Raw genomic sequence first — 10,675 nt, 5'->3', positions numbered from 1 at the left:
CCCGTAGCCTGGGGGCGGAAGGGACACCCTTTGCCCACTCGGTGCCACGGCCGCATCTGTGACGCCCTGAACCCAGCCGGTTTCCTCCCAGCCCGCCCTCCTCACTCTCTCTCCTGCCCGGTGATGGCGGTCCATGCTTCCGATGCCCAGGCCCTGACTCACCCGTGGCACTCACCCACATTCTGTGTCAGGGAAGCGGAGGGCTCGGCCGGGGCTCCAATGGCCTCCTTGCCCCCCACCTACTCCCATGGCCCCCACCCAGGTCCTGCCCACTACAGCAGCCTCTGGGCCTCACTTCCCAGCCCCAGTTTCACAGTCTGTTCACCCAAAGGGCACATGTGAACCCCTCAGTTAAGGCATGCCCCTCCCTTGCTCAGAGCCCTACTTGGCTCCATGTCACTCAGGTAGAAAGACAAAGTCTTCATCATGGCACATCCGCCTCTACCAGGTCTCCACACAAAAAGAGTCCCATTTTAAATTTACTCAAAATAACCCAAAGTAGGGGGACCAGCAGGTGGCATGGTGGTTAAAGTGCTAGACACTCCCACATGGCTGACCACGGTTCAATGCCTGGACCTGGTGGCTTGCTTTCTCACTTCCCGTCTCTCTCTCTCTCTGTGTGTCTCTCTCTGGTCAAACTAAAATAAATGAACGAATAAATAAAGATTTTTTAAAAAGTATAATCAAAAGTAGGTCAGCTCCGGGAACCAGCAGTTAGCGTAATGGCTATGTCACTGGACTCCCATGTAGTTGACCGCGGTTCACATCCCGGACCCGGTGGCTTAAAACTCAGGCCGGGCACATGTGCGTACGTGCCCAAGATCCCAAGAGGAGAATGGAGGAGAAGTGATTGCGGCGTGACCATCCCCCATGGGGGGTGATTTCTTGCTTTCTGTCTCTATGTCTCTCTCTGTCTGGTGAGCGCACGCACCCTATAGCAAAAATCTCTCCAAAAAAAAAAAAAGTAGGTCAGCTCCATGGCCTAATGGTTCAGAGAGCCGGATCACATGTGGCAGATAGTGTGGTTCAAATCCTGGCCCTGGCAGCCCCATGTGTGTATGTGCCCCACGTCCCAACGGGATGGAGAAGAAAGGATTGCAGCGCCTCTCTGACAAGGACCTGCACCCCCTAGCAGTTTAAATAAATAAATAAAATAAAAATGAAAGCATGGTCCCAAAGAGAGATCTGTATACCCATGTTCACAGTGGCATTATTCACAACTGCCAAAAAATGGGAGCAACCCAAGTTTCCACTGACTGATTAATCGATGAACAAAATGTGGTCTAGGTATACAATGGAGGTCGCCAGAGACTAGGGAAGAGGAAAGCGAGAAGTCTGTTCAATGCACACAAAGATTCAGTTTTGCAAAACGAAGAGTTCTGGAATTGGATGGTAGTGCTGGGTGCACAATATGAATATACTTACTGCCACTGAATTATACGGTTAAAAAATAAGGTTAAGGAGCCAGCAGGTGACATGAGGGTAACGTGCTAGACTCTCACTAAGTATGGTTTGAGTCCCGGACCTGGCAGCTTGAAAATTCACCCTGGGCACATGTGCATGCATGCCCAAAATCCCAGGAGGAGAATGAAGAAGGGATTGTGGTGTGGCCATCCTCCTGGGAGGTGATTTCTCACTTTCACTCTCACTGTATCTGTCACTCTCTGGCGAGCACACATCCCCTATGGTAAAAACCTTAATAATAATAATAATAATGCTAAGGGCCAACAGACAACTTGGAGGTTAAGATGCTGAGTCCCATATGGCCGACTCCATGGTTCAAGTCCTGGACCCAGTGGCCGAGCACCTGTGTTTGCATACCAAAATCCCAAGAGGAGAATGGAGGAGAAGGGATTGTGGCATGGCCGTCCCCCCAGGGGGTAAGTTCTCACCTTCCTCAATGACAAGTATATGTACCGTGTAGCAAAAAAACTAATAATAGTAATTAGGTAAATTTTATGCTATGTTTATTTTACAATAAAAAATTGATAAACAAAACAAAGAATCCCCCCCTTTTTTGGGGGGAAGACACATGACCACATGGAATAAGGATATTCCCTTCTCCCTTACAGCTAGGTTTGACTCTGTGACTAATTTCTGATGGATGAGAAATACATGAAAGAATGAAGCAACTTCCAAGAAGGGCACGGGAAGAGAGGATCTCTCTCTTTACTCTCTTCTCCTGCTGGTTGGAATACAGACATAAAGGCTGGAGCCAAGCAGGCATTTTGGTCCTTGGGAATGGAAACTGCACTGGACAGTTATAGAGGACCACGAAGGGTTTGTCAAAAAGGAACCTGAGTCTCTAACCACATAGCACCATTCCAGTCCTGGACTACCTTGAATGTGAGTACATGAAACAAGATGTTTGTTCGGGCCCCATTGTTAAGGGAGCTGGATCCCAGATGGCGATCCATGGTTCAAATATTGACCCCAGGAGGTGGAAAAACACACCAGGTATACATGCACGCGTGCCCCATATCCTGACGGTATAGAGAAACGAAGAAGGGATTGTGCTGCAACCAGCCCCACTTGGGGGGCCAGGGTGCTTTCTCCCTGTCTCCCTCTCTCTGTCTCTCTCTGGTGAGCACAAGCACTCGCTGGCAACTGAAAAACAAACAAACAAAAAAACTTCATTCTCTGCTATCACAACACCATCAACACAGGTTTCTGTGACCAAGTGTGTTCGGGGGTTCTCCCCAACAGTAAGCAATTATTTCTGCAGCAGACAGCAGCTGGCATCCTCGTTCCATTCCATTCTGATGCTGTCCACCTGCCACAGCATCAGAGCCCACCCGCTGAGGACTCAACTCCCAACCCCTCCCCCCATTTCAGATGCCAGCTGAAAGCCCCAGGCTGTGTTACCTGTGCGTCTGATCTACAGGCTAGAAACCAGGGTTCCCATGGCCCCCTCCCTCCTCAGGTTTGATTCGTTTGCTAGAGCAGCCTGCAGAACTCAGGGAAGCCCGTTTATTGTAGAGGACACTGCGAAGGGTATAGATGGAGAGACGCTCAGGGCAAGGCACGTGGGAAGCGGTGGCATGTCCATGCCCACTCCAGGTGTGCCACTCTCCAGGATCTTCCACATGTTCAACTTTCCAAAGCCCTCCGAACCCTGTCCTCTGGGAATCTTTAAGAAGACTTCATGCGTGGAATAGCAGATGGTGTGGTGGTTAAGGTGCTGGATTCTCAAATGGCTGGCCTTGGTTTGAGTCCTAGACCTGCCGACTTGCTTTCTGACTTTCCCTCTTTCTCTCTCTCACTCTGGTGCCCTATAGCAAATTTAAAAAATGGGGGGGCAGCAGCTGGTATAAATGCTATGTTGCTGGACTCCCATGTAGTCAACCATGGTTCGAGTCCCGGACCCAGTGGCTTAAACTCACGCCTGCTGCGTGTGCGTGTGTGTCCAAGATCCCCCCGGGAGGAAAATGGAGGAGAAGGGATGGTGGCATGGCCACCCCCCCCGGGGGGGGGGTGATTTCTCACTTTCTGTTGCTCTGTCTCTGTCTTTTATATAATTTAGTAAAAAAATAATTTTTTTGAGATTTTTATTTTTTGTTACAGGGTGTGTGCACTCTCCAGGGAGACAGAGAGAGACAGAGAGACAGAAAGCGAAAAATCACCCCCCAAGGGGGACAGCCACACCGCAATCCTGTCTCCATTCTCCTCTCGGGATCATGGGCATGCACGCACACGTGCCCGTTGTGAGTTTAAGCCACCGGGTCTGGGGCTCAAACCGTGGTCAACTACACGGGAGCCCAGCGACATAGCCATTATGCTAACTGCTGGTCCCCCCCAAAAAATAATTTTAATAAAAAAAATAAATAAAATTAAATAAGTAGTTTAAAAAAATAATTTATTGCATAGGCATGAAATGTCAACAGGCTGGGTGGGAAAAACCAGCAAGGCCTATCCAGACTCTTGGTATCTTGTGCACAAGGAAAGGAAAGGAAGAGGAAATAAAAGAGAAGAAAAAAGAACAAAGTAAAGCAAGGCAGGGAAGAGTAGTTTCTATGACCTACCTTGGGCTAGTTTCCATGGCCTGTCTTGGGGAGAAAAAGGGCCTTGTTTGGGGAACCAGCAGTTAGCGTAATGGCTATGTCGCTGGACTCCCACATAGTCGACTGCGGTTTGCGTCCTGGACCTGGTGGCTTAAAATTCACGCTGGGCGCTTGTGTGTGCATGCCCAAGATCCCGAGAGGAGAATGGAGGAGAAGAGACTGTGGCATGGCCATCCCCCTGGGGGGGAGGTGATTTCTCATTTTCTGTCTGTCCTTTTCTCTCTGGTGATCGCATGTGCCCTATAGCAAAAATTATCTAAAACACAATTAAAGGAGGGCAGGAGATGGTCGCTTCCTCTCTCCTGATTCCCAGTTTTGGGTAGGACCACCCTACTTTCACCCTCGGCTGCAATTATAGCAAGGCTACCTGGATCATTTCTAGGTCCCACGATGACGGGCCTATGACAAAATGGACACAGGGAAGAGGTCTCTCTGAATGACGGTATACATCAGCACCATAGACATCAGCACGCTCAGCCTACCACAGTGACAAGGACTGCCTTTCGCCTTCTTCTCCGAAGCTATTCTTTAGCTGCCTCAGGAACCAAGGACAGAGGCCAGATACTTACGAACCAGGCACCAGGGATGAAAGCCAAAATGTATATACAAAGACTTTAAAACATTCGTGGAAACATGAAATTCATGTACAGGGTTATTTTGGTGGGGGAAAAAAAAAGCTCACTCCATGCATAATTTTCTCATAATATGCATATTTTAAAGCTTATGGAAAATATAATGTTATGAAAAAACTATACATGGATTTCAATTTTTTGGTACCAAAATAAACTCACACTTGAATTCCATTTCTTCCTTTTGAAATCCTCCCCTATATCATAATATCGCAGTGAGCAAAAAGTAAACTATCATATTGAAAAAACTGGAAGCCAAAGTTATTGTTCGTGATTCCAACCCTCCTTAGTACAAAGATTTTGTTGAAGAAAGTCCAGCAGCCTGGCTGAAATGACAGGTTTGCAAACGATATGAAATCCTTATAAATAGAAAACTCATACAATAGGATGGGGCTTATGAGCCTCAACTTATCTCAAGGGGCCAGCAGGTGGCGTGGTGGATAAAGGTGCTGGATTCCCACATGGCCGACTGTGGTTCAAGTCCCAGACCTGGTGACTTGCTTTCTCTTTCTCTCTTTCTAGTCAAATAAAAATAATATAACAAATGAAACAAAATAACTAAATAGGGGCTGGCAGATGGCGTGGTGGTTAAGGGTGCTGGACTCCCACATGGCCGACTGAGGTTCGAGTCCAGGACCTGGCAGTCTGCCTTCTCTTGTGTCTCTCTCTCTCTAGTCAAATTAAAAGTAAATAAATAAAGTTAAACAAAATAATTCTAGGGCAGCAGGTGACATGGTGGTTAAAGGTGCTGGGTTCTCAAATGGTCAATGGTGGTTCGAGTCCTGGACCTGGTGGCTTGCTTTCTCACTTTCCCCCTCTCTCTCTCTCACTCTGTCTCTCTCTGATCAAATTAAAATAAACAAACAAATAAAGTTACATAAAATAATTCTTTAAAAAATAATTCTAAAAATAATTTTTTAAAAAATTACCTCAAAGGGTTGAGTCCAAAACAGTGTTTTCAGACCTGTAGATGGTGCCCATCCAGCTCTCTCTCTTTCTCTCTCTCCCTTTCACACATGTGCTCTATCATGAATTTAAAAAAAAAAGATTTTTTTTTTCTTTTTTAAAAAAAAAGATTTTTAAAAAAAGCTGTTTTGACATTTGCTCCCCTACATACCTTGGCCAAGTGACTCCTCTCAGCCTGCTTCCTACTCTGCAAAAATGGGCTTGTAGGGGAGGCCAGCAGGTGGCGTAGTGGTTAAGGTCCCACATGGCCAACTGCAGTTTGAGTCCTGGACCTAGTGGCCAGGTGTGCATGTGCGTGGCCAAAATCCCAAGAAAATGAAGGCGGGATGGCACATGGCCATCCCCTTGGAGGGTGATTCCTCACTTTCCCCCGAGGGTGATTTCTTACATCTCCTCTCACTCTCTCTCTGTCTTTCTCTTTCTCTCTGAAGAGATCACATGCTTTATGGCAAAAACCTTTTAAAAAAATTTTTTTTTAATTATTTGTTTTTTAAATTTTATTTATTCCTTCATCTATTTAAATTTTGACCAGAGAGAGACACGGAGAGAGAGAGAAGGAAAGAGAGAAAGGAAGCCACCAGGTCCGGGAGTGTCCAGCGCCTTAACCAGCACACCACCTGCTGGTCCTGAAACACCTTTAAAAATTTTTAAAAAGGCGGGATCGGCAAGTGGTGTGGTGGATGGGGGCACTGGATTCCCACATGGCCAACCACGGTTCGAGTCTCAGACCTGGTGGCTTGCTTTCTCACTTTCCTTCTTCCACTCTCTCTCTCTATGTCTTTCTGATCAAATTAAAATAAATAAGTAAATAAAATGAATGAATAAATAAAATAAAATAAATAATTCTTAAAAAACAATTTTTTTTAAAAAAAAAGGCTTGTAAATAATCCCTTCCTCAAATATGGTAGTAATCCCACCAGGTTGGGACAGGGCATAGCACTTAGTGAGAAGACGGTATTACAATGACTGTAAGGCTCGCTTCCTCTCTGCTGAGGCCCAGTTCTGGGTAGGACCACCCCACCTCACCCTTAGCCTCAGTCATAGCAAGGCAACCTGAATCGATTCCAGGTCCCACAAAGACTTGGGCCTATGGGACCAGCAGTTAGCGTAATGGCTATGTGGCTGGACTCCCATGTAGTCGACCACGGTTCGAGTCCTGGACCCGGTGGCTTAAAACTCACGCTGGGGACGTGTGTGTGTGTGCCCAAGACCCCGAGAGGAGAATGGAGGAGAAGGGATTGTGGCGTGGCCATTCCCCCGGGGAGTGATTTCTCGCTTTCTATGTCTTTGTTTCTGTCTGTCTGGCGAGCGCACGCACCTTATAGCAAAAACCTCTCCAAAATAATAAAACAAAAAGACTTGGGTCTATAACTAAATGAGGGACATTGAGAAGAGGTCTCCCTGAATACATTCAGGACTCCTAGCTCTAATCGCAACGACAACTGAGGCTCAATAAACAAACATCAGTCCTTGTGACCAGCACTTCACACTGACAAAAATATCCTCTTTGTTCACACTTCAGTCTGGCTACCTGAGCCCTGTTCTTGACTAGGCCCAGTTTTAGCAAGAAGCCTAAGAATCCTCCTACCCTAGATTAAATTCCTCATTTCTCTTGATAGCTAAATTCTTAGTCCGTCTTTAGCAAGAATCTTTTTTTTTTTTTAAGAGGTTTTGGGCTTAGGGCATGTGTACTCACCAGAGAGAGGGAAACAGTGACAGTGAGAGAGAAAGTAAGAAATCCCCCCCCCCCCCGGGAGGTTAGCCATGCCTCAGTCCCTTCTTCCTTCTCCTGGGATCTTGGGCATGCATGCATACACTCCCTGGTATGATTTTCAAGTCGCCATTCTGGGACTCAAACTGCAGTTGGCCATGTGGGAGTTCAACAACATAACTGCTATACCATGTGCTGGCCTCCCTAGCAAGGGGCTGGAGGGTAGCACACTACTCTCTGTGAAGCTGAAGCACATGAGAAGGTTCCGAGTTTGCATCTAGATAGCTCCCTGAATACTCCAGGCACACACATGCCCACTATGCATGGCTGGCTGAGGCTGGGGGTGGATCGTGGCATGGAGACCCTGCTGCAGGTGCTGTCTCCCTATCTCACTTATGGATACACTTTAAAAAAATTCTTGTTCGGACCAGCAGTTGGCATAATGGCTATGCAATGGACTCCCATGTAGCTGACTGTGGTTTGAGTCCTGGATACAATGGTTTAAATTCACGCCAGGCACGTGTGCGTGTGTAACCAAGATCCTGAGAGGAGAATGGAGGAGAAGGGATTGTGGTGTGGCCATCCCCCCTGGGGGGTGATTTCTCGCTTTCTGTCTCTCTGTCTCTCTCTCTTTTTCTGGTGAGCACACGTGCCCTATAACAAAAACCTCTCCAATAAGAAAGAAAGAAAGAAAGAAAGAAAGAAAGAAAGAAAGAAAGAAAGAAAGAAAGAAAGAAAGAAAGATTGATTCTTGTTATACCAGCTTTAGCAAGAACCCCCCACACACACACCTGATGCCCTTCTTAGTAATTTTCCATCCACTGACAGTCATTCTGGCCATCAGCTATCAATCCTTCAGTTGTCTCCGCTATATTTAAAGTCGAGTGCAGTCTCTCTGCATTTGCAAATCTTTCCTCTCTTGCAATAACACGGCTTTTTAAATTATTTTAAAACTTCAGGATTTAAAAAAATATATTTTATTTAGGGACTGGCGGGTGGTGTGGTGGTTAAGATACTGGACACTCCCACATGGCCAACCATGGTTCAAGTCCTGGACCTGGTGGCCTCCTTTCTCACTTTCCTTCTCTCTGTGTGTATTTCTCTGGTCAAATAAAAAGGATTGAAAGAATAAATAAAATTAAATCATTTTAAAAATTATTTTACTTAACTTTATTTATTTATTTTTTAAAGAATTATTTTTATTTCATTTTATTTACTCATTCATTTATTTTAATTTGACCAGAGAGAGACACACACACAGAGAAAGAGGAAGTGAGAAAGCTAGCCACCAGGTCTGGGACTCGAACCGTGGTTGGCCATTATTTATTTATTTATTTATTTATTTATTTAGGTTTTCCCTATAGGGTGCGTGCGCTCACCAGAAAGAGAGAGAGACAGAGACAGAAAGCGAGAAATCACTCCCCAGGGGGGATGGCCATGCCACAATCCCTTCTCCTCCATTCTCTTCTCGGGCTCTTGGGCATGCATGCACAAGCGCCTGTGTGCCAGGTCTGGGACTCAAACCATGGTCAACTATGTGCGAGTCTAGCGCCCTTAATCATCACGCCACCTGCTAGCCCCAATTTCAGGTTTTTACCATAGGGCACGTGCGTTTGCTGAAGAGAGACACACAGAGATAGAGATAGTGAGAGAAAAAGTGAGATATCTCTCCTGGGTGGGGGGGATGGTCATGCCACAATCCCTTCTCCTCTATTCTTCTCTTGGGATTTTCAGCATGCACATGCATGCACATACACACACACACACACGCACACACACACACACATGCCTGGTATGATTTTCAAGCCACTGGGTCCAGGGCTCAAACTGTGGTTAACCATATAGGAGCCCAGCAACTTAACCGTCACACCACCTGCTGGTCCCATAACTTTGCATTTTTAATAAGCATCAGTATACTTCTTGGGGAGAACTAGCTGGACCCCCTCATAGTTGACCTTAGTTCAATTCCCACACCTGTCAGCTTAAAACTCACATTGGGGGCATGTACGTGCATACCCAAAACCCCAAGAGGAGAATGGAGGAGAAGGGACTACGGCCTGGTCGTTCCCCCTGGGGGGTGATTTCTTGCTTTCTGACTCTGTCTCTCTGGTGAGTGCATGCACCCTATAGCAAAAAATTCTCTCCTTTTTTTCCCTCTTTTACTTTTTTATTACAGCGCATACATCATTCTTCTTCATGCCAAGTAGTGTGGTATGTTGGTCAACAGCATGGAATTCTAGGACCAGACAGTGGTGCAGAGGTAAAAGGCAATGTTCTATTAAGCAATCCGCATGATAAGGTTCCTAGTTCAAGTCCAGAGACCTCCCTGAGTATGCTGGCCACATACCTGCCCATGATTTGGAGTTGGCTAAGGGCCAGAGTGAGTCATGTGATATGAAGACCCTACTGGGACCAGCAGTTAGCGTAATGGCTATGTCACTGGACTCCCACGTAGTCGACCACGGTTCGTGTCCCAGACCCGGTGGCTTAAAACTCACGCCAGGCACGTGTGTGTGTGTGCCCAAGATCCCGAGAGGAGAATGGAGGAGAAGGGATTACAGCATGGCCATCCCCCCTGGGGGGTGATTTCTTGCTTTCTGTCTCTCTGTCTGGCGAGCGCACGCACCCTATCGCAAAAACCTCTCAAAAAAAAAAAAAAAAAAAGACCCTACTGTGGGTGCTTTCTCTCTCTCTTGCACACATGTGGAGAAATAAATAATCCTAAAAAAAAAAAAAAAAAAAAAAAGGAGGGACCAGCGGATGGCATTGTAGTTAAGGTACTATACTTCTACATGGCTGACTCTGGTTCGAGTCTTAGACTTGGTGGCTTCCTTTCTATCTTTTCTTTTTTTGAGAGAGATTTTAGATATAGGGTGTGTACACTTGCTGGAAAGACAGAAAGTGAGAAATCATCCCCTGGCAGGATGGCCATGCCACAATCCCTTCTCCTCTCAGGATTTTGGGCGTGCGCGCGCACACACACACACACACACACACACACACACACACCTGCCCAAATCCTTATAGAAAGGAGGAGAAGGGATTGTGGCATGGCCATCCCCCGGGGAGGTAATTTCTCACTTCTGTCTCTGGCTCTTCAGTGTGTACACATGCCCTATAGCAAAAATCTCTTTTAAAAATAAAATAATAAATAAAAATTAAACTAATTCTGGGTCAGCAGGTGGTGTGGTGGTTAAGACGCTGGAATTCCCACATGGCCGACCACGGTTTGAGTCCCAGACCTGGTAGCTTGCATTCTCACTTTTCCTCTCTCACTCTCTGGCAACACTCATGTGCAATAATAATAA

The 10,675-nt window shown here is 46.4% G+C and overlaps 1 protein-coding gene across 1 annotated transcript in view; it reads right to left on the bottom strand.

Annotated features, from left to right (window-relative positions):
- Positions 1 to 10,675, bottom strand: part of KCNK6 (potassium two pore domain channel subfamily K member 6) — a gene marked incomplete in the record, with an annotated part of 15,473 nt that overhangs the window by 1,739 nt on the left and 3,059 nt on the right.

The sequence above is a fragment of the Tupaia chinensis genome, unplaced genomic scaffold (genome assembly GCF_000334495.1).
Source record: "Tupaia chinensis unplaced genomic scaffold, TupChi_1.0 Scaffold138910_1, whole genome shotgun sequence".
NCBI classification, from domain to species: domain Eukaryota; kingdom Metazoa; phylum Chordata; class Mammalia; order Scandentia; family Tupaiidae; genus Tupaia; species Tupaia belangeri.
Note: the sequence above shows the minus strand (reverse complement) of the source record. Positions and strands in the feature narration are given on the sequence as shown.